This window comes from Chlorocebus sabaeus, chromosome 12, assembly GCF_047675955.1.
Source record: "Chlorocebus sabaeus isolate Y175 chromosome 12, mChlSab1.0.hap1, whole genome shotgun sequence".
In the NCBI taxonomy this organism is placed as follows: domain Eukaryota; kingdom Metazoa; phylum Chordata; class Mammalia; order Primates; family Cercopithecidae; genus Chlorocebus; species Chlorocebus sabaeus.
This window is the reverse complement of record NC_132915.1, coordinates 89517375-89543796: the sequence shown is the minus strand read 5'-3', so window position 1 is coordinate 89543796 and position 26422 is coordinate 89517375. Positions and strand designations below refer to the sequence as shown.

The following is a 26422-nucleotide window of genomic DNA, read 5'->3' as shown; positions in this document are numbered from 1 at the left end:
TCCCAAACACATATTCCTGAGATGCATTTTGGCATCCAGGAAAAGTTGATGAGAAATGGTTTGTGTTTGATCAGGACCCATCAAACTCTGAGACCGAAGACCTCTCCAGCAGTATTTCTTGGCTACCAGATGTTACACAGCTGCATTGCAAATTGTTATCTAGCTCAAAAGGGAAGAAAATAGAGGATTATTGAAACCATGAAGGGACATGACACAGTAAATGGTGCATTTAATTTCAACTTACTGTGAGAGATAGCATGCATTAGATAAATATTGTCTGATCATTAAAAGCATGTTTATGGAAGTTTAGCAACTTTGTTGGGGATGTGTGACTAATAATACAGAATTGTGAGGCCTCAGAAACATATTTGTCTTAATCTATTGGTGTTTAGTTTGGATTATTGACTGTTGAATCAAAATAAAAGTTTTTCACTTGAGGTTTCGCATTTCATTCATGACAGATTTGTCTTCATCCACATACTCATATTGGATACCGAGTTTGCCCATAAAAAAGCCTGCTCTAACAGAATCATAGAATTTCTATATTGGAAAAGTTCTTAGAAGTCCAATCTCTTTCCAGCTTTTTTCCATGTAAGTGCATTTTATCTGCTTTGAATTACAACTACGTTTTCTGAATAGATGTAGTGTTACTATTTTGAGGAAAATTTTGAAAAGAAAACAGATCATCTGTATTCCTTTCACCATAACATTCCCTTCCATTTTGTTTTCTGTATATCTCTGTGGGTTTTGTACATAGTGGTAATTGTGGTATATGGGTAAGTTATTTCTAAACCTTCTTCTTCATTGTTACTCTGTAGTTTTTATGATTGCTAGGTTTAATAACATAATACTGTTCTAGAAAATGGCTGTGCTGACCGGGCATGGTGGCTCACATCTGCAATCCCAGCACTTTGGGAGGCTGAGGTGAGCAAATCACTTGAGGTCAGGAGTTCGAGACCAGCCTTGCCAACATGGCAAAACCCTGTCTCTACTAAAAATACAAAAAATAACCAGGTGTGGTGGTGCACATGTGCAGCTCAGCTACTTGGGAGGCTGAGGTACAGGAATCCCTTGAACCTGGGATGGGAGGCAGAGGCTGCAGTGAGCTGAGATTGTGCCACTACACTCCAGCCTGGGTGACAGAGCAAGACCCTGCTCAAAGAAAAGAAAAGAAATAAAATAAAATAAAATAATAAAATAAAATAAAGAAAGAAAAGAAGAGAAAAGAAAAGGACTGACTGTGCTACAACATACTGAACTATTTTCTTTCTGCTGTTGAGACTTTTAAGTTGTGTCTGGTGGAACCAGACTGCCTAAGTCATTATCTTGTTTCTACGCACTTATCAGCAATATCACCTTGGATAAGTACCTTAATGTTTCTGTATCTCAACTTCCTTATTGGTAAGATGGGGATAATATTAGTATCACCGCATAGAGTAATTGTGAAGATTAAAAAAATTAACCCGTGTTAAGCATTTGAAACTGGCAAACAATGGACACCTCATAAGTGTTAGTTATTATGTTGATAAATAAGTCAGCTGTAATTATTACGGATATTCTTTCCTAAAATGTTGAATCTTGTTTTTCTGAAAGATGATACCCAAGCCATTTTCATAAAATTTCATAGAAATTGTAACTTAGACCCTTTTTGATCATTTCCAAAGTCAAATAATCGATTACCTACCTAGACAGGTTTTTTCACTATAGGATGGCTTTAATTATTGGGAGTCTTTTCATGTTTAATCTAAATGAAACTTCTAGTGACTCTCATGAAATGACTAGGTTCTATCCCTATAATCATGCAAATTTTTTCAATACATTGAATCTCAAAGCATGTTCCCCGGGACACTAGTCATCCCCAAATCCAAGCCATTCAAGTTGCATTGATTCCACCTTTAAAATGTCTTGAAACCATTCTCTATTTTCTATTTTCATCACCACCACCCTGGTTAAGCCCTCATCCCCTCCGGCCCTGGTTACAACAAGAGACTCCTAATTGGCTTCTACATCTGCCTTTGGCACATAGCCACCAGACTGGTCTGATACAAAAGCTAATATGATCACACAATGTGTCCGTGAATGGCCCAGGCTACCTCTAGTGACCATGTTCCTACCCCTGCCAGTAGAGAACTATGGTCTTAGGGACCTTGGCTTTGATTTTAGAAGAAAAAACTAAAAAAGCACATGAAATACTCTACAGTTTGCACAAAACCATGAAGATAAATCTTTCAATTATGCAATTAGAGACCAGGATGCTGAACGAGATGTTAAATAGATCCTTTCAAGGTAAAGTTTTACATGATTAAAGTTATATTATTTTTCCCAAAAAGGCAAATACAGGAAGCACCATCATGGCAGAAAAAAAAAAAAGAGCAAGCCGTGATGTGGGGTTTATAAATAACTTCAGGAAAGAATTGGCTGCAATAATTTTATTTGTATATTTATGTGTGTGTGTATATATGTTTGCATATGTGCATATGTATGTGTATTTGTGTGTATATGTTATCCCCTTTTTAATTGCTATTTATATTTATAACAATAGTATACAGTCATGTTTAATTGATGAAAATGTTTTCAAATGTCCTATCCTTATGTCCTGCTAGTCTCTAGAATAGGAAAGCACTATTGTTCTAGGATACGAAATAAGAGGCTCAGAGAAGAGAAGAAGCTTGCCTGTATAAGTTAAATGGGAGGATCAAGACTAGACTCTGAAAACACAGAGGCAGAGAGAGATAGGGCAATGAGGTCAGATTTCAAAGTCAGAGAGATCTGGGTCTGTATCATACATATGCGAAACCACAGGCCTCAGACAAAGCTCTTTTACCCTTCTGACTAGTCTCCTCATCTGTACAATTAGAGCTTAATGCCTGCTTTTTAGGACACTTGTAAAGATTAAATCAGATAATGTCTGTGAGGCACTTGGCCCAGAATCTAGCATCTACTGGCTGGCTCAGTACATGAGCTTTTTCCTTCCCCTAATCCTGGCCCCTTTCTCCTTTTCTTCTGGCTCCACTTTCCAAAACAACTCAACCAAGATGATGTAATGCTTCAATTGCCTGACCCAGGCCTGCTATGGGATCGTGGCCACTGGCCTTGCTTGATAAAAGCACTACATAAATATGCCTCCTAGAAATGCTGACATGACCCCAGTTACCATCAGGTGACACCTACGGAGGAAAAGAAATGGATGTTTTGGTCCCAGCTTGTAACTAGAGAGAACTGGCCGTAGGCCCAGCTTCATACCTGGGCATCTCTGGACTCACAGGTGTTAGTTAAACTGGAGGTACATTACATCCCATCCACAGATTAAAGCTCATTCTGGATGGATATGTTCTTAAATCCACCTGTAGTTCTTTCCATCTCACCCCTCTTCGTATGTTGGGCACGTTCAGAGATATGTGGAAAGAGCAGGGTTTGGAATGAAGATATTCAAGTTCAAGTCCTGCTTTGCAACTTGTTGGTTCAGTGACCAAAGACAAATTAACCCAAAGGCAAATTCAACCTCAGTTTATCCAGAAAGGAAAAATGATGATTGCTTGTGTCATAGGTTTAAGCCAGGATCAGCCTCAAGCCTCCTTTGGAAGAGATGATAAGTATGCTCTTCTCCCTCTCATGTGGCTTTTCCTGGAGGGTATCCAAGTTAGCTTGACTCTGTGAATGTCCAGGTTCTCAAACTTCCCTGGGCAGGGACAGGAGAACACTGTCCTCCAGATCTCCAACCCTCAATTCATCACTGGACCCTTCCAGAGAGGACTTGCAGGACTCCTAACTTTGGATTCTACCTGGCTGGTCAGGCTCAGACACAGACATAAAGACAGGGGCCTCAGTATCGGCCTACCCACTTCTTAGACTGGGGCACGGGCAGGAACTGAGTTACATAGACATGAGGAAACTATAATCAAGACCCCGGAGCATTTAAGGTGCCACCTGGCAGAACACATCCTGTCTTTAGCATGCCAGCAGTAACAAGCAGGAAAGGAGTACTAGACTCAACCAGTGTCGTTCACTGTGGATGGGGAGCAGGGTGGGATGCAGCAGAGAGGAAGAATGGCAGTGGCTGAGAGCACTGGCTTTGGAGTCAGCCTGCTGAGATTTGAATTTTGACTTCCTCATGTCTTACATAGGTGAGCTTGGGTGAGTTGTTTTACCTTTTTTATCCTCAATTTATCTTCTGTCAAATATGATTAAAAATACACCTACCTGTTATGTTTAATAAGATCACAATCACGTGTTAATACATATCAAGGCTTAGCAACTCTTGAATCAAATGAAACTCTGCATGAATATTGTTTGGTGTAACTAAGAGCTATGCCTACTGAGTACCAGTTTCCAAGCTAAGCCTTTTACCTGCATTGTCCTCTTTACTCCTCAGAACAACTCCATAAAGTTAGTTATCATCAGCCCATTTTACAGATGAGAATGTGGGGGATAAGATAAGAGTTGTTGTCACCTGCCCAAGGTCATGCAAGCCAGCTTCACCCTGGTCTGACTCCAAAGCCTTGACTCTGAACCCCTGAACCCACATGCAGTGGGAACTTATATTTTCATCTATAGAATGATAACTGTAAACATCTATTGATATATTAAGTATCTCTAAATATATGCGTGTATTTAATCTTCATAGCAAGTTTTTGGGGCAGTTGGCTTTATCATCACAATTTTTCATATGAGGAAACTGAGGGTATTAACAAAAGTAATCTTGAAGGTTTCTTCTCAATCTATAATTTATTTAATTAAATTCAATGTTTTCCAAGTGTGTTCAGTGGAACACTAATTTTGTAAGTTTCTCTATAAAATAAAGGCTTCCTGCTGCAAACACATTTTGGAAATACTGCCCGGGAAAGCCCCCTCTTTGAGTTCCACAGTGCACATTTACATATCAAAGGGACAGAGGAGCCCTGTAGGGAGAAAACCTGTCCAGCTTTCTTTAACCCAGTGTTTTCCAAATGGATTTGACCAGAGAGACCCATCACCCCTTCCCTCCTACCTCACATACCTGCACAACGTCTGTCAACATGCTGCAAAGCCTTTTGGCAAAGTTCGTTCTAATTCAACTCAACTTACAATCATTGCAGGTCAGGTCTGTACCCATCCCTATAGCTGGGTACAGGACTTTATAGCTGGACTTTCAGGACTTGCAAGAGAGGTTGTTCTGCCTTTCTGCAAGTTTATAATCTTGGTGGAAAAGAAAAGTACACAATAAATATTTAGAAAATATCCCAAATCATTAATTTAGATGTTTGATGCCAAAGATGCCTCTCTGGAGACAGGAAAGTGGTACAGGAGAATAGGAATAGCCTGGATGAAGGAAAAATTTAAGCTGAACCCCATGCAGAATGAGTACCTCAGCCTGACCTGCAAAATCAAGGCAATTGGGCTCTCGAGAAACCTCCTACTATCAAATAAACACTTATTTATCAGTGATGGGGAAAATCCCATTCCTAGGACTAGATGGTTTCATGCTCACAATAACAGATACTTTTCTTGCAATAACTTTGATAACATGGGTTGCATATAGTTATTATTAGGATTATTATTATTGTTATTAAATTAGATGATTAAATGGTTATAAAACCTAAATATCTCTGAGCAAATCCTGTGTTTGATTTGATTTGTCTGTTTCTAGTACCAGCTCAAACTCTATGACTCCTGCAGGGTTCTTATGCGTTCCTGTTGCTTTTATCACCCACTGCTTAGATAAACAAAATAAACTGCCTCTCGCAAAGAAGCAATGTGGATCACCCAATTCAGCAGCTTCCTCTCTTTTCTTTCTAACGTTCTTATTCTTCATCTCTATTATTTCTGAATTGCACTAATTAATCCCTAACACATTTGATTTTCTTTTTGAAAAAATCCAAAAGATTAATAACTGTATTTGGTTAGGTGACCTGGAGAAGAAAGGGTACACCAGGCAGTGGGAACAGTAGAAGCAAATGCTAGGAGGTGGGGAATGGGCACATGCACAATGGGCTTCAGAAGGCCAGACTGAAGTGGTGGATGTGCCTTGCAGCTGCAGCTTGGGATCACCACTTGGCTTTGATGAGCTGCTGAGTTGCTGAGTTCACAGCAACATCTCAATCCCTTTTGCTGCCTCCATAACATTACTCTCCTCTCTGCCAAGAGATCCCAGTGCAGCCAGTTTTCTGGACCTATGTTCATCTCCCTGACTCCTGTGGGTTCTGGCATCAGAGTCAGTCTCCATGATATAGCTCCTGTCACATCTTGTCACATCTTTTCCTTGTTAAGTGTATTGATTCAAATATTCTTTAGAATTTTGGGGCAAAGTGGCTAAAACTTTGGATGAAGTTGTATGGCTTAGAAGCAATACATCTTTATATAGCATGTCTAACATACACTAGTTGTTGAGTGCTTAATATGCACTCTGCTGAATACTAGAGGTATGAAATGAGGGTTTCTGGCTTTAAGAATCAACAATTAGGCTGGGCGTGGTGGCTCACGCCTGTAATCCCAGCACTTTGGGAGGCCAAGACGGGTGGATCACCAGAGGTCAGGAGTTCGAGAACAGCCTGGCCAACATGGTGAAACCCCATCTCTACTAAAAAATACAAAAATTAGCCGGGCGTGGTGGTGGGTGCCTGTAATCCCAGCTACTTGGGAGGCTGAAGCAGGAGAATCGCTTGAACATGGGAGGCAGAGGTTGCAGTGAGCCAAGATCACGCCATTGCACTCTAGCCTGGGCAACAAGAGTGAAACTCCGTGTCAGGAAAAAAAAAAAAAAAAAAGAATCAACAGTTAGATACAAAATTAGCTCATGTTTATGGTATGATTTGATACATAACAGCCATGCATATAATGTGAAATAGGAAGACACCAAAGGGAAGGATCCTATCAGGGTTTGATACAGAAATGTATGCAGGAGGTCATGTTTGATTTGACCTCAAAGGGTGAAGAGTGAGTGAGAATGGGAAGAAAATATACACAGAAAACCCAAAGCGCATCTTTGTATAGGGGATAGAGAGTAGAGTATACTGATTAATACCCAGGCTCTGTAGCTAACTGTCTGCATTCAAAACCCTCCTCTGCTATTTACCAGCTGTGTAATCTATAACTGGGGATGTCCAAACTCATGATTCTTGGGAGCTGCAGTTTTTTAATCTGTAAGATGGGGAAAATAATAATATCAACCTCATCATGTTGCCACAGAGAATTAAAATGAGTACATACACATAAAGCAGTTAGAAGAATATCTGGCACATAAGTTTTGAATACATGTTAGCCAATATCATTAAATTTAAGAATTTAATAACAACTCTGACCATGTGCCAGGCACAGTTCTAGGGGCTGGAGATATCACAATGAACAAGACCCACAAGGCCACTGATCTTTTGGAATATGTGTTCTATTCGAAACATAGAAAATGAAGAAAATGTTTAAAGGTGATTTCAGATGATGTTGAATAATTTGTGCTGTGATGGAGTTGTTGTTTAGTGTGGTCTGGAATAGTCTTCCTATAGAGGTGATATTTGAACTAAGACTCCAGCATTGAGAAGGGTTAGCCATTTGAACATCTAAATACAGAAAATTCTAGGAAGAGAGACAGCAAGGGCAAAGACCTCAGGTAAGAACAGTCCTTCCAGGTAGAGGAATGAAAAAGAGTCCAGGCTGGTTGAGGTGGAGTGGTTAGGGGTATGGAGACTGATCAGACATCAGATCGAAGAGGTAGATAAGAGCCCATGAGGTAGGCCCTGTAGCACAGAGTAAGGCATTTGGCGTTTATTAGATGTCACACAGTCAGCTATTTGCAGAGTTGAATGAGAAGTGAGAATAAAGTGAACAGAAGGCTTGGCTATTTCTGGGTTCAAAAATTTACTAGACCTGAGGAGGGAATGTATTTTCCTTATTATGTTTTGGACCACTTTGGACCAGAAGGAGTTCTCTCTTTGGCTTTCCAAAATGGGCCCCTTCCACTAATTAAAGTAAGAATATTAGTAACCATTGAGGTCAGTTTAGCCCTTATTTTGTACTCCGGACAGGAGAGAAAAATTGCAATTATAACTGAAACATAATCATGGCCTTCATTGCTGTGTAGCAGTGGCGGCTCTCCCACTGATTTAGTCAAATGTGGTGTAGGGGAAAGACCTGGATTTGGAAGATGTTTCTTTCATTCATCAGCCAGGGGTCTGGCTAACAACTGATTCCACACTTTAAGGAGTGACTGGAGAGGGCTTCAGGGAGGAACTACTGACAAAGGTGTGGTGGAGGATTAGGGAACCACTAAGAGATGATAAAGCAACTTGAGGATAAAGACAAAGGGATCCTGTTACCATTCCAGGCCTGATGGGACAAGGTGGAGAGAGATTGCAGGGACCCTGAAAGAGCCATCTTTGTAGGAAAGGGCCCTTGAACAGAGCTGTGGCTTTAACAGAAGGATGCAGCTTCTGCAGAAATGCAGATCAACAAAGAGAGAACCAGGGGTGGGGGAAATGAATACCTGGACCTCTGTCTCTTCTCGTTTTGATCTTCTGCTAGTCTTTCATTGCTAAACCTACTGAATGCTAGGAAACAATTTATCTGTGGTAGGTAGAATACTAGCTCCTCAAAGGTGTCTACATCCTAATCTCCAGAATTTATGAATACATTGCGTTAAATGACAAAAGGGAACTAGGGCAGAACATGGAATTCAGATTGCTGATCAGCTTAAGATAGGGAGATTATCATATTATCTGAGAGGCCCCGCCCCGTAATTTGAAGTGCCCATACAAAGCAAGAAGGAGGCAGAAGAAAACTAAGGATAGACACATGAGAAGGACTTCACCTGACATTGTAGGCTTGGAAGGAGGCCACAAACCAGGGAATGGAAGTGGCCTCTAGAAACTAGAAGCAAAGAAACAGATTTTCCCCTAGAGCCTCCAGAAGGAACAAAGCCCTACCAACAACTTGATGTCGGCCTAGTAAGACTCATATCAAAATTCTGGCCTTCAGAACTGTAAGAGAATACACTTTTATTGTTTTTAGCTGCCAGGTTTGTACTTTGTTATGGCAGCTATAGAAAACTAATACAAAAGCCCAGCTGAAGCATTCCATAAAAGGACAGAGTAGAGCAGAGAAGAGTAGAAAAGATATCTTTGGTACAATGGAGAATATTTACCTGAGTTCAAGTCTTAGCTCTATCCTTATTCTATGGCTTTGGTCAAGCCACTTTGCCTGCTGGGCCTTAGTTTCTTCACCTGTCAAATGAGGGCCATCCAGCTACTTTAATGAAGCGTTGTGGGGATTAAATGGCAGAATGGATGTGAAAGTGTTTTATAAACTAGCATTGCATAGAAGTAAGGCATCTGAGACATCTGCAATATAATGACCACAGGATAAATGATTCAATGAAAAATCCCCACTTAGACATTCCTGAGTTCAAAGACTTACCTCTTGCCTACATGCTTTGCCCATTATGACTTTTTTCAATGTGAAAAATTAGGACATGTCTCTAAAGCATACTTCCCCATAGGGCCCAGAGCCATCCTGGCTGGGCTATAAATCTTTTATTTCAATGTAAAGATTTATGGTTCTTGTTGGAAAAGATAGGTTGCAACATGCATATACATAGTCATGCATCCAGACACATCTTGGATGTTCTAGAAAATGAGACTGCCCATGAGAGACATAAATAGGAAGTTCATGACTTTTTAATCACACATCCCACTAGCAAATCTATCAGCCTCATGCACATATAGACACTATACATCTTCATATTAATTAATACATGTCTCATAAAGGACACTCAAATAATTGCGCTTTCCAGCTCTCCATGAAGCACACGCATGATAAAACTATACTCACATATATACCCCACACCTTCCTTACCTCCACTGGACTCACAATGAGTTTTGAGGCCAAATAAATGCTTAACACTGGCAGAAAATGTGTCTCCTGGATGACAGTCATGAGGAAAAGTCAAATTACTTTTCATGACTTTCAAAATGGCTTGAAGAAGACAAGTTGGTTTATGTATTAAATTTATCTGGAATTTACATTTTGATTGGGCAACAGTCTGGGCAAATTCCACAGTAACCTATCGATCTGACAGAGACATCTGACAGCTCCGAACAATTGCTGAAACGGCTTTTAAAACCCAGCTGGCTGGTGAGAGCTGGGGACATTTTCCCAGTGAGCCATCTCTCATTCATCTTCCAACAGTTCTCACCTCCCCCACCAGCCTTGGGGTGGCTTTCAATAAAGCCAGTGGAGACATATTTCTAGAGATACGAAATAAAAAAATCCTCCTGGAGCCTGTCTTCATTGCTTCTCCTGCCTTTGGCTACCCATTTGCCTCCTTTCACCTTTGATCACAATTTCAGGGCTCTCTTCCTGCGTACTAAATTCACAGTCAGTTCAGAGGCTGCTTGCTTGATAATGATGAAGACAGTAACTAAGTATATCTCTAGGTTATTAGCCCTGGCATCTTTCTAAAATGCTTCCTCTTCTCTGTGACCCCAGGTCCAGATACTGAGCCAGGATTCATACCTATTCTACACCTGTCCAACACACAATGTCATCTACGATTTTTAAAAAATTATTCCAAACCAGCATGATTTCTTCTGTCCTATGTCTGCACCTATCACTTCACACTTACCATCTGTCTTAGATTACTGTGGTTTAATTCCATGGAAATAAGTATCTGCTATGTTCAGGGTATTGCTAAAAGGAATGCAGAGATAAAGATAAATTTGCAACAGGACTTCTAAAATATTAGAATTCAAAAGAATGGTCATTCTCAAAGTTTGGTACTCAGGCCAGTATCTTCAGCATCTTCTGAGATCTTGTTAGAGGTGCACATTTTTGAGCCCTTCCCCCATGCTACTGAATCAGAAACTCTGGGTGTCTTTTAACAAAATTCCCAGGTGAATCTAATGCAAGTGAAAGTTTGAAAACCATGTTTTAAAGTATTTGAGACATATGCACAAAAGCTGATATTGATTTCTACAGAAAATGTGACAATAGAGTGCTAACGGAGATTCAGAGGAATGCTTGATGAACCCTCTTAGCCAAGGTAGGGAGAATTTGGAGGACAATAGGAAGGCTTCAAGGAAGAAAGGTTGCTGTGCTATGCTTTGAAGGATGATCTAAAGGACATTCTGAGACCCAGGACACAGAGAAGCAAAGGAATAATGCCAGCATGGCAAATGTCTAACACTCAGACTGCCCTTTTCTATTCCCTAACCATGGCAGACATTACTAATAGATCATGGCAATTTTTTTTTTTTTTTTCTGTTAAACATTGTGGGAGTCTCAGGATCTTTTAAAACACACTTCCCCTGGTATCCTGTAGCAATCAGTTTGAGTTGGCAGAAATCAGCCTATTTCCTGTTTCTGGAGCTGAGTCAGGAATGCTGTGACCTTCCAGTGGGGAAGACTTAGGGGAATAAGATTTAGAAGGTGCTAGGTTACATAGGCTTAAATAGGGCCTTGAATGGCAAATAAGAGTTTGGACTTGTGTCCACAGGCAATAGAGAAGCTCTTAAGGATTTGATTCAGAAAGTGATGTGATCAAGGCTATTTTACAATTAAATGTTTTGTCTTACACTTCCTTTAGATAGGAGTTTCCAAACTTGGCTGTCCATTAGAATCACCTGGGGAGCTTTTAAAATTCCTGATGCCCAGACCACACCCTTAACCAAATTAATTGTAATTTCTAGGAAGTGTGATCTGAGCATCAGTATTTTTTAAAGCTTCCCTGGTGATTACACAGGGAGGCAAATTTGAGACCCAGTCATTTATATTATAAATTTATTGAAGTGAGGATTCTTTGTTATCCCTCCTTTCCCATATACTGTATCATCAAGCACAATATCTTACATAGACAAACACAATGTCTTACATAGGGATTGCTAGTGAATTAAGGCAGCTTCTAATTGGGCCTGATGAGTTTCTCCGTTACCTTTTACGTAAAATTGCCTTCCCTTCTCAGATGGAAAGTTTTCAAAAAAGGCACAAGCCAAATGTCTTGAAATCATAGCAGCATTTTTATCCTAAATTTAGTAGCTGGTGTTCTGTTGAGAGAACGAGAGATCCCAGAGTTTCCAGAGTTGGATAAACAGTGATTTTATTCTTTTTGTCCCTGTTGGAATGGCTTGTGGAGAGCGCGAAATACAGAGGAATTGGAGAAAGGGTCAAAGGATTGCACATTAAAATGTTGATGAGATCACACGCATGAATAGGTTGGAAATCTGGGAGGAGAGTAATAAACTGGGAGATCAATGTTATTTCTGTTATTTCCTGAGTCTGGTTTTGCTTTGTTCCTCCCACATCTCAAATCCATCCCCAAATCTCATGGCTTACTGGGTAATTACTCATTTCTCCCTTAGCATAAACTACCAGTTTTGTTTTTTTTTTTTAAATATTTTTCTCCCCAGTTAGAAAATAATTTATCATTATCTTTGCATCTCTCATAGTAGTGTTTAATTCTCTAAATTTATATTCTTCTTAGAGAAGTTAGTGCTGCTCAGAATGCCCTTCCACACTTCCCCCACAAAACCAACTTTTGAAAGCTCCAATTTAAATGTTTCCTTCCTGACTTCTCAAGACAGATGTGGTTCTCTCAAAGCAATGACCTCGGTCAAAGCACTTGTTCCACTATAGGAAAACGATTTTTCCCATTTCTCCCTTACTTGTTCCTTAGGATAAAACTAATATGTATATATTCTCTTACACAGAGAATTTCTGTATTTAAAAATATAAAGAAGGTGCTTTGAAAATCCTTTATAATTTTGTCTCCCAGGAAAAAATCACTCACAATGGTTTAGCATTTGATCAAGTTTTGTTGCTGTGTTAACTTACCTGAGATCGTAACTTATATGGAGGAATATTCATAATTTTGGAAATACAGTATTGATGTAGACATTTTTTAAAATTAAGAATCCTTCAAGACCATATAGAATATAATTCCATTTGTATGAAATAACCAGAATGGCAACTCTGTAGAAACAAGAAACAAATCAGTAGGTTGAGGGTGCAAGAGGAATTAACTGCAAAAATCCACAAGAAAATATTTCGGGTGATATAAATATGATAAAAATAGATTGTGTTGGTGGTAGCCCAACTCCATAAATTTACTAAAAAAATTGAATTTCATACTTATAATGGGTAGATTTTATGTTACAAAAATTATACCTCAATAAAGCTATTATAATAAAAAACCTCCCCAAATCTAATTTACAATGAGTACTCTAATTTCCATCATATAAATATACCACCATTTTAGTTAATCAATACTCTTATTTGAGTATATTTTTGGTTCTGATTAGACTGTTATTAAAACATGTGCACACGTGGTGCACAAACAAATCTCTGCAATGTATACATTTGAGTATTTTGTCTATGTTACAAATTATTTTTGCACCTTTTGTTTCTGTTTCTTTTTTTGAGACTAGTCTTGCTCTGTCGCCCAGGCTGGAGTGCAGTGGTGTGATGCAATCGCAGCTCACTGCAACCTCTGCCTCACGGGTTCAAACTATTCTCCCACCTCAGTCTCCTGAGTAGCTGGGATTACAGGCATGTGCCACCATGCCCAACTAATTTTTGTGTTTTTATTAGAGACAGGGTTCCACTATGTTGGCCAGGCTGGTCTCGAACTCCTGGCCTTAGGTGATATCCGCCCACCTCAGCCTCCCAAAGTGCTGGGATTACAGGTGTGAGTCACCGCACCCGGCCTCTTTGCATCTTATAAATAGAAATACTGCTTTAAAATATTTGAATGCATTTGTCTTTAGACACAATTGGTAAGCTGCTATTTCAAATGATGCAGAAATTTATATTCCCAGCAGCAGAGAAGTGTGCTTATCTCAGAGATCCCTGTGTGGAGATTTTTTTTTCTAGTTTTGCTAATTTGAGAGGTGAGGATAATAGCTCATTGTTTTAATTTGCATTTATTTAATTGCTAGCGAGGTTGCCTTTTTAAAACATATGTTTATTCAGCATTTGTATTTCCTCTTTTGTAAATGCCTCTGCATGGCATTTTATAGCCCGTTTATCAGTTGGAATCTGAATGTGTTGCATAAATTTTCGTTATATGTTAAGAATAACTCTTATTCTGTTACATTTGTTTAAAAATTTTCCAGTTTTCCCCCATAGTATTTCAATTTTACCTTCGATGCTTAGGTAAAGCTACTTTACATTTTCATATAGTAAAATCTAATCTTTCTTTTTATATAATTTCTTACTTTTTAAAATTAAAAGTACCCTCTTTCCAATTACCCCTCAATATAATCAATTATCAATATTACTTCTTGCTTTTAAATATTACATTTAATTCTTTTATAAATCTGTAATTCTTTCAAGTAGACAGTATTGGGGAATGTTTCTCTGCAAACCAAGGCTTCATCTTTGGGTAAAAGGGCTCATAACCATGTATTAAAATAATATTTCTAGCCTGGGCAACATGACGAAACCCCATCTCTAGAAAAAATACAAAAATTAGCCAGACATGGTGATGGGTTTCAGCTACTCAGGAGGCTGAGGCAGGAGGATTGCTTGAGTCCAGGAGGCGAAGGTTGCAGTGAGCCAAGATCACACTACTGCACTCCAGCCTATGCAACGCAGCAAGACTCTGTCTCAAAATAAATAAATAAAACAATCTAATAATATTTCTTCAATAGATTTGTGTTATTATTTCAATGTTGTATTAAATTTCTATTTTTACACCAAAAACATAATGTTATTTTAAAATTATTTTTGCTGTATAATATATGACAGTAAATATTTCTAATAATTATTTTTATAACTGACAGCTATTTTTACCTGTTATTATTGTGGATGAATTTCAGAATTACCTCGTTAAGTTTTTCAAAAGTCCTGTTAAGATAGGTGGAAAATCTGATAAATCTGTAAGTTAATTTAGAAGAAACTACTCTCTTTACATAATTGGGCCTTCTGCCCAGGAACACTGTTTATCTTCCCATTTAGCCAAGTATTTTTTATATTTCACTGTAAAGTTTCGTGGTTTTCTTCATAAGCATCTTACATATTTCTTGTTAAAGCTATTTATAGGCATTTTATGTTTTCTGTTGCTATTGTGAATAAGATATTTTAAAATCATACTTCCCAACTAGTCATTGCCAGTGAAGAAAAATGCTATTATTTTGGTGTATTTATCCTGTAACCAGTCTCTTTGCTGCACTCTCTTATTAGTTTTAATAGTTGTTCAGTTGATTCTATTGAGTGTTCTAGATATCAAAATATATATTTTTATAAAGAATGATAATTTTGTTTTCTTATTTGCAGCCATTATAATTCAAGCAAAGCCATCTTTATTGCAAAGAATAGAGACTTCTGTAATATGGCACAGTAATAATGAATGCATCTGGTCGGGGTGGCAGAGAGGCTGTTGCTGAAAGCACACCATCAGGCAATGCTGTAGAAGCAGGAATCTGATACAGCCCAGTTTAATGAGAACTGGAGCTAGGAAGCCACGAGAAACCAAAGCCACTTTCTGGCTCTTAGGAGCCATGTGATACTATATGATATTTTGTTTCCCTCCATTTCTTGAATCTCTAATCTCTCCTTGTCTCCATCCTCTTTTTCTTAAAAGAATTTTTCTTCTGCCAAATGACTGCTGAACATATACCTGTCCTCTTAGTGCTAACATCCAATATACACCCACTATCTTCTCTCTGGTTTTATATCTAACTGCTCAAAAGAGAGACTGATCATTACTCCCAGGCGATGGATTGGCTGACCTTGGTTCAGGGCTCCACATCTTGTCTGTTCAGCACTGCCCAGATTGGGGCTGGTTTACGTGATGGAAACACAGCCTGTAAAGTCTTTCTCTTCAGGTCTATTGCTACTGTTTTTGGCAACTCTTGATGGGTTCATACCATAAATGAAATAGCTATTCCACTTCTCTGTTCCTGGAGGACTTTATAAAGTATAAGAGTTATCTTTTCCTTGAAAGTTGGAAAGACATTACCTAGAAGAAAAAAAACATTGTTTGGATCCAGCAGTTTTCAGGGAAGTAATTCTTTGATGACGCTTTCAATTTCTCCTGTAATTATTGTTCCAATCAGGTCATGAGTATTTCTCTATGTCTTTACTAGATCATGATCTCCTGGACAGCCAGAACCATGTTTCATCTATCTGTTTGTGGCCAGTTTCCAGCCCTGGGCCTGGCCTTGAGCAAGCCCTTGAGTTCTGTTGAGTGGAAATGATTTAAATCAGAGATGGCACAGATAATAAAAACAGGAATGGATATGGAGGTAGAGGATGAGAATTTGGGTATTAGCTTGGTTATTTACTAATTGGAGGGATTTAGGTAAGTTGCTTCATTCTGAGTCTCACTTCCCAAATTTGTACAGTGATGAAGTTTGAGATTGGAGTATATGTGGAGAGAAACCTCCAAAACTTTTACCATGCTTTAACATTCTAACTTAAGTTTAAATGAAAAACTGAATTTTTACCTGGAAAGAAAAATAATACTGTTCAGAATCCTGTGTTAATCCTTGTTGGTATTAATAAACAAGTAAATAAAGTAAATACATGCATTAGGTTTTATTTACCCTCCTACAGTGGAAGATAATCATTTGTTAGTTCAAGCCCTAAGGCATTACCTTCTTGACAGCTGGTGAGGTACGTGTGTAAAATCAAAACGTTTTTATGAAAAATCCTAACAGCATTGCTGTGTGTGCCTGTTATTTTAATGTGAACTAACAGCCTTATTCTAACAATTTATCACATTTGAAAATATAAACTGGACCCCTTATTCATGCATTTTCTGAAGATGCTGCTTTGGTGCTGACATTTTTTGATGCCCTTGGTGATAGGAGTGTGTGTGGACCCATTCATATTCTCCTCTGATTTAGATCAGTGGGCAAGAAGGTCTTACACACAGTTACGGATCTTTCATATGCTCTTTGTGTTCTCAATTATGTAGGGGATTTTGACTGGCTAGCTGCAATCAGTCTGTGAGAAAGAAGAAAGAAAATGACCATGACCGTCACACACTGGGGTAATTGGGTGTCTTCCCTGCCTCCTGGTGATGACCAAGGACGGTTCCCATCAAAAACACCTAAATTCAAAGAAGTCAGCAGTCTGTTGAATGGAGTCCCGGGATCAGGTCACATCAAACTCCAGCTTTCAATGTGCATTTCAAATATGAAACATAAACACTGATTGCAAATCTGAAGACATTTTCATTTAGCCCTGGCCCAGGATTTTTAATTTAAAAAAAAAATAAACCTGTCAAGGTCTGCAAGAAAGGCTCTTAGATATTCTGGCCAATGGTTTATTTAAAAATCCAATAATGCAATTTCCTTAGCAGCAGGAGGCAAGAGACCTTCTCTGAGCTGAATGTCCCATAACTGGATGGTAGCCAGATTCCCAGTACGTGAAACAGAAGTCCATGAAACAGAAACACATTCCCAGTACATTAAACCCCTTTTTAAAAGGGGTACTACCTTGAGGGCAAATGACAGGATATTCTGATTGCCATTTCTGCCCAAAATAACTATGTATATTGGGAGCAAGAAGACCTGGCAATCCAATCTCACTTGCTATCCATGTGAACTTGGCCATTCACATGGATTATTTATTTATTTATTTATTTTATTATTAATTTGTTTTTGATTTTTTTACTTTAAGTCCGGGGATGCATGTGCAGAATGTGCTGGTTTGTTACATAGGTATACATGGGTCATGGTGGTTTGCTGCACCTATCAACTTGTCACCTAGGTTTTAAACCCCCCACACATTAGCTGTTTGTCCTGATGCTCCCTCTCTCCTCACCATCTCCCAACAGTTTCTCAAATGTGTTGTTGCCCTCCCTGTGTCCATGTGTTCTCATTCTTCAACCCCCACTTATGAGTGAGAACATGCAGTGTTTGGTTTTCTGTTCCTCTGTTTGTTTGCTGAGGATGATGGCTTCCAGTTTCATCCATGTCCCTGCAAAGGACATGATCTCATTCCTTTTTATGGCTGTGTAGTATTCCATGGTGTATATGTACAACATTTTCTTTATTTAGTCTATCATTGATGGCATTTGGGTTGGTTCCATGTCTTTGCTATTGTGAATAGTGCTGCAATAAACATATGTGTGCATGTGTCTTTATAATAGAATGATTTATATCCTTTGAGTATATACCCAGTAATGAAATTGTTAGGTCAAATGGTATTTCTGGTTCTTGATCCTTGAGGAATCGCCACATTGTCTTCCACAATGGTCAAACTAATTTACATTCTCACCAGCAGTGTAAAAGTGTTCCTATTTCTCCACAGCCTCGTCAGAATCTGTTGTTTCTTAACTTTTTAATAATTGCCATTCTGACTGGCATGAGATGGTATCTCATTGTGATTTTGATTTACATTTCTCTAATAATCAGTGATGTTGAGCTTTTTTGGATATGTTTGTTGGCTGTGCAAATGTTTTCTTTTGAGAAGTGTCTGTTCATCTCCTTTGCCCACTTTTTGATGAGGTTGTCTGTTTTTTTTCTTGTAAATGTGTTTAAGTTCCTTGTAAATTCTGGATATAAGACCTTTGTCAGAAGGGTAGATTGTAAAAATTTCCTTCCATTTTGTAGGCTGCCTGTTCACTCTGATGATAGTTTCTTTTGCTGTGCAGAAACTCTTTAGTTTAATCAGATCCCATTTGTCAATTTTAGCTTTTGTTGCAATTGCTTTTGGTGATTTCATCATAAAATCTTTGTCCATGCCTATGTCGTGAATGGTATTACCTAGGTTTTCTTCTAGGGTTTTTATGGTTTTGAGTTTTACATTTAAGTCTTTAATCCATCTTGAGTGAATTTTTGTATAAGATGTAAGGAAGGGGTCCAGTTTTAGTTTTCTGCATATGGCTAGCCAGTTTTCCCAGCATCATGTATTAAGTAGGGAATCCTTTCCCCATTGCTTGTTTTTGTCAGGTTTGTTGAAGATCAAATGGTTGTAGATGTGTGGTCTTATTTCTGAGGTCTCTATTTCTGTTCCATTGGTCTATATGCCTGTATTGATACCAGTGCCATGCTGTTTTGGTTACTGTAGCCTTGTAGTATAGTTTGAAGTCAGGTAGCATGATGCCTTCAGCTTTGTTCTTTTTGTTTAGGATTGTCTTGGCTATGTGGGCTTTTTGGTTCCATATGAATTTTAAAGTGTTTTTGTTGTTGTTGTTTCTAATTCTGTGAAGAGTGTCAATGATAGTTTGATGGGAATAGCATTGAATTTATAAATTACTTTGAGCAGTATGGCCATTTCACAATATTGATTGTTTCTATCTAAGAGGGTGGAATGTTTTTCCATTTGTTTGTGTCCTCTCTTATTTCCTTGAGCAGTGGGTTATAGTTTTCCTTGAAGAGGTTCTTCACTTCCCTTGTTAGCCATATTCCTAGGTATTTTATTCTCTTTGTAGCAATTGTGAATGTGAATTCATTCACTCACATGGATTATTTAAATAAAAAACTGAAATTTTAAACCCCCAATTTAAAACGTGTCATATAACTGCCAGTCATCTCTCAACTTCAGCTGTTTATAGACCAAGAGTAGAGAAAGAGCCTCTCTACATATTGTTTAGCCCTGCCCTGTTGGTCAGAACTGGCCCAGAGAAGCACCACTGACTATTTGGAGCAATCAAACTTCCTCTCTCTAGAATTTAAAATCACTAACCTGAAAAAGGGACTCAGCCATAGGCATTGAAGCTATAAAAGCCAATGATCAAAACAACCATTTTGGAGTAGCTATGATGGACTATGGTTAATCTAAAGAAACTGGTTCTTAGACAAGAAACTAGCACATACGGATATGCAGAAGCAGGAATGGGAGGCTATGCAACCCTAAAGAGCAAGAGAGAGGAAGCAAACATCTGATAATATTTTAGTTCCTATGAGGTCTGGAAGTTGAGTTCATGAGAGTTTCTGCCTTCCTATTCCTGGAAAACAACTACAAGAGAATTTCATAACTTTTTATCTGAGCAAAGTTTAGGTATCTCTTGTCTTACCAAATAATTGAATTCACAAATACTTATTGAACATGTTTTATGAACCAGGATCTATGATGAAAGCTGAGGAAAAAGCAATGAACAATATGGGTCCATTTCTGATTTCATAGATCTTGTATTTTAATGGGAGAATAAAAAGACCAAACTAAGCCATGAAAACAAAACCCATATGTACATAAATAAGTACATAATGACACATTAACAAATTAAAAAAAAAACAAATGAAAAGACAAAACATGCTTTCAGTTCAAAGACTTAGTAGTGTTAAGGCTGATCTATTGATCAAGATTTAAGGCAATCCTTATCAAAATGTCATTGGACTTTTTAACAGAAATTGACAAGCTGATCTTAACATACATACCGAAATGCAAGGGACTCAGCATAGCAAAAAATCTTGAAAGATTAAAAAAACAAAAACAAAAACAAAAACTAGAGAACTCAATGTTCTAAATTAAAACTTAACACAAACTGACAGTTATCAGGCATAAGGATAAAAATATAGATAAATGGATAGAGAGCCCAGAAATAAACCATCATATTTTTAGATAGTTGATGTTTGACAAAGGTGCCAAGACAATTCAGTAGGGGAAAACAATACTTCTTTCAACAAATGATGCAAAGATGACTGAATATCTACATTGAAAGGAATGAAGTTGGACCCCTTCCTCTCACCATACACAAAAATTAACCAAAATAGATCATAGCCATAATATAAGAACTGAAACCACAAAACTCTTAGAAAAAAACATAGGAGTAAATCTTTGTGACCTTAGATTAGTCAATAATGTCTTAAACACAACATTAAAGGCACAAGTGACAAAATAAATTGTACTTCATCAAAACTAAAACTTTTTGTGCTTCCGAGGACACCATGAAGAATGTGAAGAGACAATTTGCAGAATGGAGAAAATACTTGCAAATCATACGTTTGATAAGGGGTTTGTATCTGGAATACATAAGGAACTCTTACAACTCAATTATTAAAAGACAATCCAATTTAAAAGTGGGTGAAATATATAAATCTACATTTCTCCATTGAAAATATACAAATGGCCAATAAGCACAAGAAAAGATGCTCAACATCATTAACCATTAAATAAGTGCAAATTAAAACCAAAATGAGATATCACTTCACACAGTCTAGGATGTTTATAGTTTTAAAATATAATAAATACTGGCAAATATGTGGAGAAATTGAAATCCTCACACACTGCTGTTGGAAATATACAGTGGTACAGTCACTTTGGAAAATAGTCTAACCGCTCCTCAAAATGATGGAGGAAATGAGGAGTGACTTCTAATAGGTATGGGCTTTCTTTGGGGGTGATGAAAATGTTCTTAAATTGATCATGGTAATGGTTACACAACCCTGTGCATATATTAAAATCCATTAAATTTTGTACTTAAATTGGGTGAATTGTGGAATAATATTGTTAATAATATGTCAATAAATATAAATATATTTTGTTAAAAATAAAATATAGGGGCAACAATTCTTCCCTTGCAGGAACATTAGCAAAATTGGGTCCCCAGCTATTTGTTTGAATTTATATTATTGTAAGTCATCCTAAATAGTTCTTAACCAACCATGGACTCAAAGTGTCATAGCTACTTATATTTGTGAAAAAGTATAGTCTCCAAATGGAAGGGAATATCCCTACACATTACATCTAAGAGTGAAGGGGCATTCCTAAGTATTGTTAATAGGAATTTCAGAAAACAAAGTGAAATTTTTTTCCATATAAAAAATTGCTTTAACATATATTTTTTTTCAAAATCAGATAAAGCATTGAACTTGATGATGATGTTACCATATATTTAACTACTCATTATGTGCCCAGTCTATGCAAAGCACTGCACAAACGTTAGTTTCTGTAATCCTTCCAACAACCCTCAGAGATTTATTTTGTTTCCCTTATTTTTGATGGAGCGATTGAAGCTCAGTCAGATGGGTTAGTTAACTTGTCCAATATCACACAGTCCATAGGAGCAGTTTGAAATTTGAAAGCCAGGAATGGTTGATTTCCAAATACACACTGTTAATCTCTAATTATGCTTTTCTTTTACTAGTGCATTTGTGTTTTTAGTTTTTCTGTTTTTGTATTTTAAGCATATAATTATGTAATTAATTATGTACTTAAAAGTATAAAATTAATGTAGGTCCTTTGTAGAAATGTTGAAAAAATAGAAGTGTGCCATAGGTGACACTGGGAATAACCGGGGTTTGAAATGGGGAAACAAAATTGCTGATAAAATTATAATATGTATTTGTATTTAGTACTATTAAAGGATACTTATGACAATGAAATTTAGGTTATAAAGCAGTTGAATTGTATTAGCTGTTTACATATACAGTTGACCCTTCAACTGTAGGGTCATGAGTTTGAACTGTCTGGGTCCACTTTTACATGGATGTTTTTCAATTAAAGTTACATTGAATGTGCTTGCTTCTGCTTCCCCTTCCAACTCCTCCACCTGTTCCATCTCTGGCACCACTGAGATAGCAAGACCAACTCTGCCTCTTCCTCCTCTGTAGCCTACTTAATGTGAAGAATACAAGAATGAAGACTTTTATGATGATCCACTGCCACATAGTGAGTAGTAAACATATTTGCTTTTCTTTATGATTTTCTTAATAACATTGCTTTTCTGTAGCTTACTTTATTGTAAGAATATAATATATAATACATATAACATACAAAATATGTGTAAATTGACTGTTTTTGTTATTGGTAAGGCTTCTGGTCAACAGTAGGCTATTAGTAGTTAAGTCTTGATAAAGTCAAAGTTATACATGGATTTTTGACTTCACAGTGGTGAGGTGCCCCAACCCCCACGTTGTTCAAATATCAGTCATATTATATACGTTACATTACTTTACATATATTACAAAATATATTATGTATTACATATGTAAACTATATAAGCAAAAATATCTGCAAATAAAAAGGTCTGTATTTGTACCAAAAGTATTTATACCAACATGTATAGATTTATACCAAAATACTAATTGTCTCTGAATGGATTTAGGCATGTATCTTTATTTATTTGAGTTTCTATGTTTTTAAATTGCTTTAACATAATCATCTTTGGCTCCTCAATGAATCAATTTCTGGATGCTTTCCATTTCCTTTGGAAATATGAGTAATGTCCTCTGTAAGTTAGACTCTTAGTTGGTATACTGGTCTTGAGTGTTCTAGCCCACTTCAGCTTTAACTGACTTTTCATTAACCTACAATTACCGATCACAATCTCATCAGATAAGAAGGACTTTGTTGTAATGAGGGCAGGGTGAGCACCCAAAGTCAAACAATTAGTAAACAGACTGCATCGACACAGTTGAGTTGCTCTTCAAAGCAAAAGAACCTCACACATAAAGCTTCAGAATCCATGCCCCATGTTCCCAGGCAGTTACTGCATTCCCCTGCCCCAAATTTTTTATTAGTCTTTGAGATTTGTCTTTTTTTTTTTTTTTCTTTTTTTGGTCATTTCCCTCATATTTTTAACTATTAGTATCTCTAGGGGAACAACAGTAACAAAAGTGGTAATGCCAACAAACCAATCTTGACTGGTTAAATTGCTTCAGTTAAAAAAAAAGGGGGACTTTTGCTATTTTGAGTCCAAATGTCACAAAGCATTTATCTCAACAGAGAACACATTGGCAATATTTGGATATTTTCACCTCATTTTAATTATTTGGAATAACTTGGGAAACCAGGAAAATCCAAGAAGACTGATGGCAGATTTATCTGTTTTTATTAATGATTACAAATTACATTTCTTAGAAATGACAACATGCATTCACAGCTCTCTAGGAGTTCAGAGAAAGTCACTGCTTTTTTCAGAAGAAAAAAAAAGGTCTTTAGAGTGAGCTTTTCCTCTGATGATAATAAATCTCAGAATGTGGAGCAGAAAAAGACCTTAGATACTGAGTCCAACTCCCATATTTTACAGACGAGGTGCTGAGGCTTAGATGGGGAAGTTGTGTTAACAACTTCCAAAGTAACAGAGCAAAACACTGGCAGAGCCAGGGAACAAAATTGAGTCTCTTGACTTTAGGTTCTTATCATACAAGCTCAGGCAGTTAAAGCAAATAGATAATATTCACCAGGGTAAGACAATAGGGAATGGTTTGAACTGGAGTGAACTGGAAATAACATGGTCTGCCACTAGTCTGGAAAACACACATACATCTTCAGACTGAATTTGGTCCCTAGCTTTCCGTATGCATGCCCTACTATATCAAACCTCTCATTTATAAACTCGAACACATTTATAGATGGGTTACATTATTTACATTGAGTTGATGATTCCATGGTTTTAATAAAAGAGCCATAGGGACTTTAACTTAGTCTTCAGCTAAAAAGTATCATTTGCGGTCATCAATCTCAACTTGAATCTTTCCAGTGATGGGGAACTCACTGTCATAGAATTTAGCACATTTGATTGGCAGGCAGCCTCAGTCATTAAACTTATCTTTATTAAAATAAAGTAAACTTCTCTGTGACTTTTCCTACTAGCCAAATGTTTACAGTTGAAGCCAAACAGTATTAAGTCTCATTCGTTTGAAGAATGGCAGCTTTTAAAATACACGAAGACAATTTGCATGCTCTTCCACATTTTCTCATCTCCCTTAACCTTTCTTCATATGATATATGATATTCAGCTGGTGGTGTATTCAGAAAGGTAAGGGGAAAGTCCCTCCAAACCAAAATAACTCTTATAACAGTCCATCATGATGTCTAAAATTAATTCAAGGTACTAAAGTATTCAAAGAGATGTCAAAAGAAGTGGAAGAAAGGTTCAGAAAGGAAACATGGAGAAGGTATTTGAAGTTAGTATTAATAATAATGGCATGTAACATCTATCAAAATCTTATACTATGCCAAGGAAATCTGCTAAAATCTTTATATATATATTATTTTATTCAACTCTCACAGCTACCCTTTAGAGAGGCATTTTGTTCCCATTTTATAGATGAAGAAATTGAACCTCAAGAAGGTTAATTGACCTGCCATTGTCACTTAGCTTGAAAGTGACAGAACCAGGATTTAAGCCAGATCTCTCTGATTCCAAAATCAGTGCTCTTGTCTACCACCCTGATATAAAGCATTAGAAAGAACAATGGAATTTGAGTCAAAATGCTTGGGTACAAAATCTACCATTTCCTGCTATGTTCTAAGCATTTTAGTTAAGCTCTTTGAGCCTCTGTCTTATTGTCTGTTCTTCATAATTTGTTCACTTCTCTCTCTTCTGTTGTAAAGATACAACTTCAGAAAAGAACTGGACATTCTTCTATGAAGAAATTTTAGCTGTTTCTATTGGTCAATGGATGAACAAAGATAATACATAATTTTTTTTGCATAAAACAAGAACCCTTATCTTCTAAGCTCCTACCCACTTTTCCAGATTTTTTTGGTAACTTTTTATTCAAGCACCCAGTATTGTAAGCACAATAGACTACTTGCCACCCAGAAAATTTGCTGTATACCCTCTTAGCTTTGTGCATTTCTCTCTGCTTTGAATTTTTTCTTCTACCAAGAGAAATGATACCGAATTTTCAAATCAGAGCTCAAGGTACCCCCCCATCCATTTCGCTTCTTAACCCCATCAGAATTAATCCATCCTTCCTCTTCCTCCTTAATAAATTGATTCATATCTTTATCACCATAACACCCCATTTAAACTCATGCTACTTTTAGAATGTGAACTTCTTGGGAGCAAGGAGAACATTTTATTTATTTCTCGTTTATAAACAATGTATAACACAGTGCCTTACACATTTAAAAAACTAGCACCTACTATGTGCAAGATGCAATTCATACTAGTTGCTATAACATCATAATGCTTGACTATTTCTTTATTGAATGAACAAATGTACAAAACTAGAAAGACCAGGCTTCCTTCCTCTGCATCAGTTAGCATTTTATTAAATGTGATGAATTCCATTTGCTGCAAAACTATGGCCCTTAAATGACTTTCATTTGGATATAGAGATGTACTTTCACATTCAGAGAGCAGAAGATAAAATCAGGTGCCCTGTCATTATTACAACCACTGCCATTATGGTTATGATGATGAATATGAGATTATTATTATTTTTATTATCTTTAGCAAATGAGTTTTCTTTCTTTTCTCCAGAGCTTCCAGGAATGTTTCTCATGTGTTTTCAGCTGCCCCATCTTGTTTTGACACTTCTGACAGGAGCTGTATAGAGATGGAAAGAGGATCCAGAGGCTGACCTTGGACTTGGGCTGGCCTACTGATTGCAGACTGCCTGGGCTGCTGCCACTGCTTTGTCTCTCCCTCCAGCTGCACTCAAGGCCCCCATTGATCAGCCCACTGAATGTTTTACAGCTACAGCTTTGGACAGGTCATTGGAGAAATTGATTGCAGTCAATTCCCAGCAGATTGAGCCACATCGACTTGTCTCCTGGTCCCACCAATAAGCACCTTGACTCCCATCTTTAATTACCCTAGTAAGCCTCTGCATAA

At 37.4% G+C, this 26422-nt stretch overlaps 1 long non-coding RNA gene across 1 annotated transcript in view; it reads left to right on the top strand.

The window, feature by feature from the left end:
* The window catches only part of LOC140713089 (uncharacterized), a 53469-nt gene that overhangs the window by 7687 nt on the left and 19360 nt on the right, over positions 1–26422 (top strand). The window contains exons 3-4 of the long non-coding RNA XR_012094951.1: positions 462–591; positions 22464–22521. This is a non-coding gene — a long non-coding RNA (uncharacterized lncRNA). The remainder of the gene's footprint in view (positions 1–461; positions 592–22463; positions 22522–26422) is intronic.